The 7,758-nt window shown below is 42.3% G+C and overlaps 1 protein-coding gene across 2 annotated transcripts in view; it reads left to right on the forward strand.

The window, feature by feature from the left end:
• The first annotated feature begins 7,344 nt into the window (after positions 1-7,344).
• The window catches only part of TRMT2B (tRNA methyltransferase 2 homolog B), a 146,347-nt gene continuing 145,933 nt past the window's right edge, over positions 7,345-7,758 (forward strand). Inside the window, exon 1 of one of the 2 annotated variants that reach the window (XM_023732382.1) lies at positions 7,345-7,653. The gene's annotated coding sequence lies outside the window, so the exon portion shown is untranslated. The remainder of the gene's footprint in view (positions 7,654-7,758) is intronic. The other variant, XM_023732381.1, reaches the window with a different exon arrangement.

The following is a 7,758-nucleotide window of genomic DNA, read 5'->3' on the forward strand; positions in this document are numbered from 1 at the left end:
ACGTTGGGAAGAATGGGAATTTCAGAACACTTAATTGTGCTCCTGTGGAACTTGTGCATGGGCTCTGTAATAAGCTATAAAAAACCAAACCAAACCAGTTGCCATGGAGTCAATTCTTGTTGGTCCCCAGCGTTTCAGAGTAGAACTATGCTCCATGGAGTTTTCAATGGATGTGATTTTTTGGATGAAGATCGACAGGTCTGTCTTCCGGGATGCCTCTGGGTGGACTTGAACAACCAACCTTTTGGTTAATAGATGAGTGCTTAACTGTTTGTGCTACCCAGGGACTCCATAATAGGCCATGAACACACTATATTTTATGCAACCATTCCCCCTTCCTTTAATGTTGGACCTAGAAGATGCTTTTTATTTTTTTATTTTTAACCACGAGACCCTTTGGGCATATCTTTGTCCACACCTCTATTTCCTTAGAATAGATTCCTAGAGGTAAAATTTAAGGGACAAATGGTACAAAAATTTTAAAGGCTCTTGATTCTTAGTGTCAAACTGCTTTCCAGGAAGGTTGTATCAATTTATAATCTCTCTGGCAATGTATGAGATCATCTGCCTCACTGCCCATGGTCTACTCTGAGGAATATCAGTTCTAGTTTAATCTTCACCATTTTGGTAGGTAAGATAATATTATCTAGTTCTTATACTTTGCATGGTCTGTTATTACTAGCGAGGTAAAACAAAGCACTTTATACACCAAATATATTTTTTTCTGTGAATTATCTCTCCATGTCCTGTGCCAAGGTCTCTATTGAAATCATCAAGTTTTTCTTATAAGTTTATATAAGCTATTTAAACAATATAGTGACACTTTGCCACATTTATATATATTTTTTCTCTTTGTTTATTATTTAATTTTGTTAGTTATATTTTTGTCACATAGGAGTTCTGAAAAGTTTATGTAGTAAAATCTACCTACATTTTCCTTGGTGATTTTTTTTTCCATCTCTTTTAAGTTTAGAAAATCTTCCCTGGTCCAGATTTCAGATGCATAATCATGTATATTTCATTCTAGGCCTTTTGTGATTTGTTTTTTGCTTTCTTTTACCTTCTACTAATTCATCTGGAATTTCAGTTGGCTCATGGTGGAGGTTGTTAGTTGCCATCGAGTCAGCTCCAACTCATGGTGACCCCATATACAGCAGAATGAGATTTTGCTCAGTTCTTTGCCATCTTTATGAGCATTGGTATGCTCGAGTTCACTGTTGCAGGTATCGTGTAGTGCCTTCCAACCTAGGGGACTCATCTTCCAGCACTATGTTGGACAGTATTCTGTTGTGATCCATAGGGTTTTCATTGGCTAATTTTTGGAAGTAGATCACCAGGCTTTTCTTCCTCGTCTGTCTTAGTCTGGAAATTTCACTGAAACCTGTCCACCATGGGTGACGCTGCCAGTATTTGAAATATTGGTGACATAGTTTCCAGCATCACAAGCAAGCTACCACAGTATGACAAACTGACAGACTGCCGTTGAGTCGATACCGGCTCATAGCGACCCTATCCGATGGAATAGAACTGCACCATAGGGTTTCCACGGCTGTAATCTTTGCAAAAGCAGACTGTCACATCATTCTCCCTCAGAGCAGCTGGTAGGTTCGAACCGCCGATCTTTCGATTAGCATCTGAGCATTTAACCACTGTGCCACCGGGGCTAGTGGATTCAAATTTGAATAGGCGTCACCTGGAATGCTTGTTACAAACCCAAATATTTCTGAGCCCTACTTCCATGAAATTTCTATTTAGTAGGTATAGGGTAAGGAGCCCTGGTAGCACAGTGGTTAACGTGCTGGACTGCTTACCGAAAGTCCAGAGGCTTGAAGCCACCAGCGGCTGTGTGGGAGAAAGATGTAGCAGTCTGCTTCCTCAAAAGATTTACAGCCTTGAAAACACTATGGGGTTGCTACGAGTCTAAACTGACTCTACGGCAATGGGTTTTGTTTTTTTTTGGAGGTGTAAAGTGGAGCTCAGGAATCAGCATTTGTTACAATCACCCCGGCTGATTATGTTGCAGATGAGTCCCTGACCATATTTTGAGAAATACTTGCAGTGTGCAGTATAACTCACCTTAGTGCAGAGACCTCACCTCCCGCCGTATGACCGCAACCATCTCCCTCAGCTTCCAGGTCACTATATTCTATAATCCATTTTATTCAGAGCTACTAGAGTTCTCTTCTAGAAATATCTCATGGAAAATCTCTTTTTTAGTTCCCTATTGTTACAGGAGCCCTGGTGGCACAGTGGTTAAGTGCTGGGCTGCTAACCAAAGGGTTGGCTGTTCGAATCCACCAACTGCTCCTGGGGAGAAAGATGTGGCCGTCTGTTTCCGTAAAGATTTATAGCCTTGGAAATCATATGGGGCAATCTCCTCTGTCCTATAGGGTCACTATGAGTCAGAGAAGACTCCATGGCAACAGGTGGAGTGGTGGTGCATTGTTACAGGGAGCCCCTGAGTTGCACTACAGTTTGTGATAGGCTACGAACCTAAAGATTGGTGGTTTGAACCCACCCAGCGGCACTGTGGAAGAAATGCGTGGAGATCTACTTCTGTAAAACTTACAGCCAACAAAACCCTATGGAGCAGTTCTACTATGTAACACATGGGGTCTCCATGAGTTTGTTTGTTTGTTTTGCTTTTGGTTGATTTTACAAGAGCTAGTACAAACTCCTCATCCCGCCACTCCAGACCCTGCTTTATCTTTCAGACTTATCTATCTAATCAGCTGGATCTCTGTTGACTTTTCAGCACCCACCGTCTTATCTCCCCAGGCCTGCCTCCTCATGGCCCTTGTTCACATATTTCTCATTCCTGTTTTCATGTTGCAGCCCCCACCTCCACTCAGTTTATTCAAATCCTACATATTCAATTCAGTTCTCATGTTCTCTTCCTTCCCTAGCTATCAAGATGGTCACTGCTTTCCTAGAATAACCAAAGCATCTATTGTGTACTCTTACATTGTGAATCTTGTCTTCCCATCAGGTTACACAATCCTCAAGAATTTCTGTCTATCCTTCACAGCCTCTAGCACAGTCCTAGATGTGAAGAAAGCACATCTTATGGAAGTGTTTAATGGAACCAAACCAGCCCTAACTGCCAGATGATTTTAATATATGTTATTTATTTCTGAGGGCTAATGCTGTAGCCTCTCAGAAATTGTTCCCTTGGACCAAATTAAGAATGTTTGACAAATTTCTAGAGATTTCACTTTATTGTGATTTGGTTTGCTGATAACAAAGTTACAGCAAAGGTTAGCTTGGTTTCAGCTCTTATTTAATGGAACAATATTGCTTATCACCTATGACATGTCCATTTACTGACTTTCCAGTTAAAGACTCTAACCTTTTCTATAATGTGGGATATTTCTTTCCCCTCCTAAAAATGTAATGATTTTTCTTTTATAGAAGAACATGCTTTATCACATTAAATAACTATAAAGGGGTTAATGGCAAAATAATTACATTATAGCTTCCTTAATCTCTTTTCTCTCTTTGCCCCTCAGGGTTTTGCCTCCTCAAATGACAGATCTGCTTTAAATAAGTTTGCTTGGATGCTTGGGAACAGGGAGGGAGAAGATGTCCTTTTTCTTTCGGAAGACAAGGTGGGATTCAATTCAATTCATCAAATATTTATTGAGCTCCTATTGGGCACCTGGCTCTGTGCTAGGCACAAGAGATGAGAAAAGATAAAGGAGCATGAGGCATGGGAAGGAGAAGAAAGGGGAAGAAGAGGCAAGGAAAGGAGTAGAGCTGGATACTCACATAAGAGGGGACGAAAAGAGGAGAAAGGGAAAAGAGAGCCTAAGGTGCATTCTCTGGCCTGATCTCACTTTATAGCACAATGTGGACCTAAAAACCTGAAGCAGTGGTTTGAACTCCAATTCTACGTAAGAGCCATTGCAAAATGTGGGGTAGTTAGGAAGGCCACAATTTGAGTCAAACATTTTACCTGCTCAAGTCTTTAGAATGGGAAGTAAAATATCTTTTTTTTAGAAAAAGGGGATGTCTATGTGTTTACAGTGTATGGAGCCCTGGTGGCACAGTGGTTAAGTGCTCAGCTGTTAACCAAAAGGTCAGCTGTTTGAACCCACCAGCTGCTCTGTGGGAGAAAGCTGTGGCAGTCTGCTTCCGTGGTAGGCTACTAACCTAAAGATTGGCAATGAATGGGTTTGGCTTTGGTTTACGTGTATATATAGGGAGCCCTGGTGGTGCAGTAGTCAAGCACTGGGCTACTAACTAAAAGGTCGTCGGTTCAAACTCACCAGCTGCTCTACAGGAGAAAGATTGGGCAATCTGTTTCCATAAAGATTATAGCCTTGGAAATCCTATGGGGCAGTTCTACTCTCTTCTATAGGATCACTATGAGTTGGAATAAACTCGATGGTGATGGGTTTATATGTATACTGTATATAGGGGCTCTGGTGGCGCAATGGTTAAAATGCTTGGCTGCTAACTGAGGTTTCAAACCCACCAGTGGCTCCGTGAGAGAAAAGACCTGATGATCTGCTCCAGTAAAGATTTAAAAAACAAAACAAAACAAAAAAACCCATTGCCATCGAGTCGATTCTGACTCATAGTGACCTTATAGGACAGAGTAGAACTGTTCCATAGAGTTTCCAAGGTTGTAATCTTTACGGAAGCAGATTGCCACATCTTTCTCCCACAGAGCGGCTGGTGGGTTCGAACTGCCCACCTTTTGGCTAGCAGCTGAACTCTTTAACCACTGTGACACCAAGACCCCTTCCCATAAAGATTCAAAAAAACCCATTGTCATTGAGACGATTCCGACTCATAGCAATCCTATAGGACAGAGTAGAACTGCTCCATAGGGTTCCCAAGGTTGTAATCTTTATGGTAGCAGACCGCCACATCTTTCTCCTGTGGAGCCGTTGGTGGGTTCAAACTGCTGACCTTTCAGTTAGCAACCGAGTACTTAACCACTGAGCTACCAGGGCTCCTTCCATAAAGATTACAGGCTAGGAAACCCAATAGGGCAGTTCTTCTCTGTCCTATAGGGTTACTATGAGTTGGAATCGACTTAATGGCACACAACATACGTGTTTATATGTGTGTATCTACCATCTGTCAGTTTGTCGTACTGTGGTGGCTTGTGTGTTGCTGTGATGCTGGAAGCTATGGCACCAGTATTTCAAGTACCAGCAGGGTCACCCGTGGTGGACAGGTTTCAGTGGAGCTTTCAGACTGGGACAGTGTAGGAAGAAAGGCCTGACAATCTACTTCCAAAACTTAGCCAAAGAAAACCCTATGGATCACAGCAGAGTACTGTCTGACTGGCTTGCTTTGGACATGTAATCAGGAGGGATCCATTGCTAGAGGAGGACATTGTGTTTGGTGAAGTAGAGGGCCAGCAAGGGCAATGGAGACCCTTGGTGAGATGGGTTGGCCCAATAGCCGCAAGGATGGAGTCAAAGTTGCCTGCGATCATAAGTATGGCACAGGACTGGGCAACAATTCATTCTGTTGTACATAAGGCGGCCGTGAGTCAGAATTCACCTGACCCAGCTATCTATATGTGTGCATACACATGGTATATAAAATTATTTTTGAATGATAATAATTAATATTTATTGAGTGTATATTTACTCTATCCTAAGCACTTTGCATGTATCAACTCATTTACACTTCATCACAACTCTGTGAAAACCAAAAACCAAACCTGTTGCAGTCGAGTGGATTCTGACTCATAGTGACCCTATAGGACAGGGCAGAACTGACCTATAGGGTTTCCAAGGAGCGGCTGGTGGGTTCGAACTGCTGACCTTTTGGTTAGCAGCCAAACTCTTACCCACTGTGCCGCCAGGGCTCCACAACCCTCTGAGGTAAGAATAATTACTATGGCCATTTTTCATATGAGGAAACTGAGGCACTTATGAATTAAGTAACTTGACCAAGTTTACACAGCTTGTAAGGGGCAGATCTGGGCTTTGGACCTTGGTCTGGCTGACTCAGTGTTTGCTGTTATTTGAGGTACTGGGTCATGTTTAACCTACTGCTGTATTCACTAGGGCTAATTGCACTACCTTGCACATAATAGATATGTTATATTTTGAACAAATAAATAAATAAATGAAGCATTGAATATAAAGTGCTTCCCATTAAAGCCCAATTACTATTCAGCATAAAAATGAAATGTAATTAAATGTTAGTTCACTTTGCTGTAAAATTTATTCTATTAAAACAATTTTTACTATACACACGTGTGCATCCGTAACGTTTTCTTACTCATTTGGCAGGGCTCATGACCCTTCTAAAAACTAAAAGAATCACTGGATGCAGTCCAGGAACAGGTGAATGAACTAGTGGTATTCTGGCCTCCTTCAGAGTCCTTTAGTTGAAGGAAAAACTTTTTTCTCTGAGGGTTTAGGGTTCAGTAGCCCTGAGTAGGAGCCTCTTAAGAAGCCAGGTTTAGCTTGTCACAATAACAGTACTTTTCTGATACAGTATAAAATATGAGGGAGAATGAATGCCCGAACATCCCTATTGCCCAAAATAGGACTGACTTTTACTATAGGATGCCATTTGAGAAAAAACCATCCCGCGGCTCATCTCCTCATCTTCTGACCCATTATGGATTTGATCCCTGTGGTTCTACCATTAGAAAATCATTCTTTGTACACCAATGTTCCTTGCAACACTATTTACAATAGCCAAAAGGTAGAAACAACTCAAATGTCCATCAACCAAAAAAAAAAACAAAAAAACCCCACAAATCCAATGCTCATAACAGATCAATGGATATACAAAATGTGGTACATAATACAATGGAATATTACTCAACCATAAAGAGAAATGAAGTCCAGGTACATGCTATAACATGGATGAACCTTGAAAACATTATGCTGAGTGAAATAAGTCAGTCACAAAAGGACGAATATTGTATGATTTCACCTACATGAAATGGCAAAAAGAGGCAAATGTACAGAGACCAAAGTTTATTAGTGGTTATCAAGAGCAGGTGGGAGGGGGAAAGAGAGAGTCATTGTTTAGGAAGCAGTGAGATTCTGTTTATGGTGATGGGAAAATTGACAATGATTATGGGTGATGGTTGCACAACACGATTAATGTAATTGAGATCACTAAATTGTACACCTGAAAAATGTTGAATTGGCAAATGTGTTATATATATCTTTGTACCAAAAAAAAGAAAGAAAAAAATCATTCCTTTGGTTTAAAGAGTTAAACTGCTAGCACCCTTGGGACCGGCAACACTGGAATGAATTTCTCTAGGGTTTTAGAAGGCTCACCTATATCCACCAATGGGAAGGCGAGAAATGAGCAGGCGGTGGGCGGGGTCGCGGGGAGGAGGGAACTTGGAGAGAGAAGGCGGCCCACACAGGGTCAAAAGTGCTTTTGAGGAAGGTCTCGAGAGAAGAAACCTAGACGAAGTAGAGAGCGGAGCTCCCGGACACCATTTGCCAGGGGCCGGGAGGCCGGGCTGGCACCGAGGAGGAGCCCTGCGTCCTGCCGCGCCTGCCTCTGGGGCTGGCGTAGACTAGAGGCGCCTGGCGCACCAGGAAGTGACTCTTCCCCCCCCTCGTTTCTTCTCTAGTGGCAGCAAAGCCAGGCCATTTGCTGGCTTTTTCTTTTGCCGCCTCAGGTTTGTAGAAGGATTTATTGGTTATGAAGGTAAGGGGTAGAAATAGCCCGGAAAATCCGATTTAACCTTTGCTGCACAGAAAACTGCTAGCTACGCTCAACTGCCCACGGGGCGGAAAATTGAGAAGGCGGGGG

The sequence above is a fragment of the Trichechus manatus genome, unplaced genomic scaffold, assembly GCF_000243295.1.
Source record: "Trichechus manatus latirostris isolate Lorelei unplaced genomic scaffold, TriManLat1.0 scaffold00051, whole genome shotgun sequence".
In the NCBI taxonomy this organism is placed as follows: Eukaryota; Metazoa; Chordata; class Mammalia; order Sirenia; family Trichechidae; genus Trichechus; species Trichechus manatus.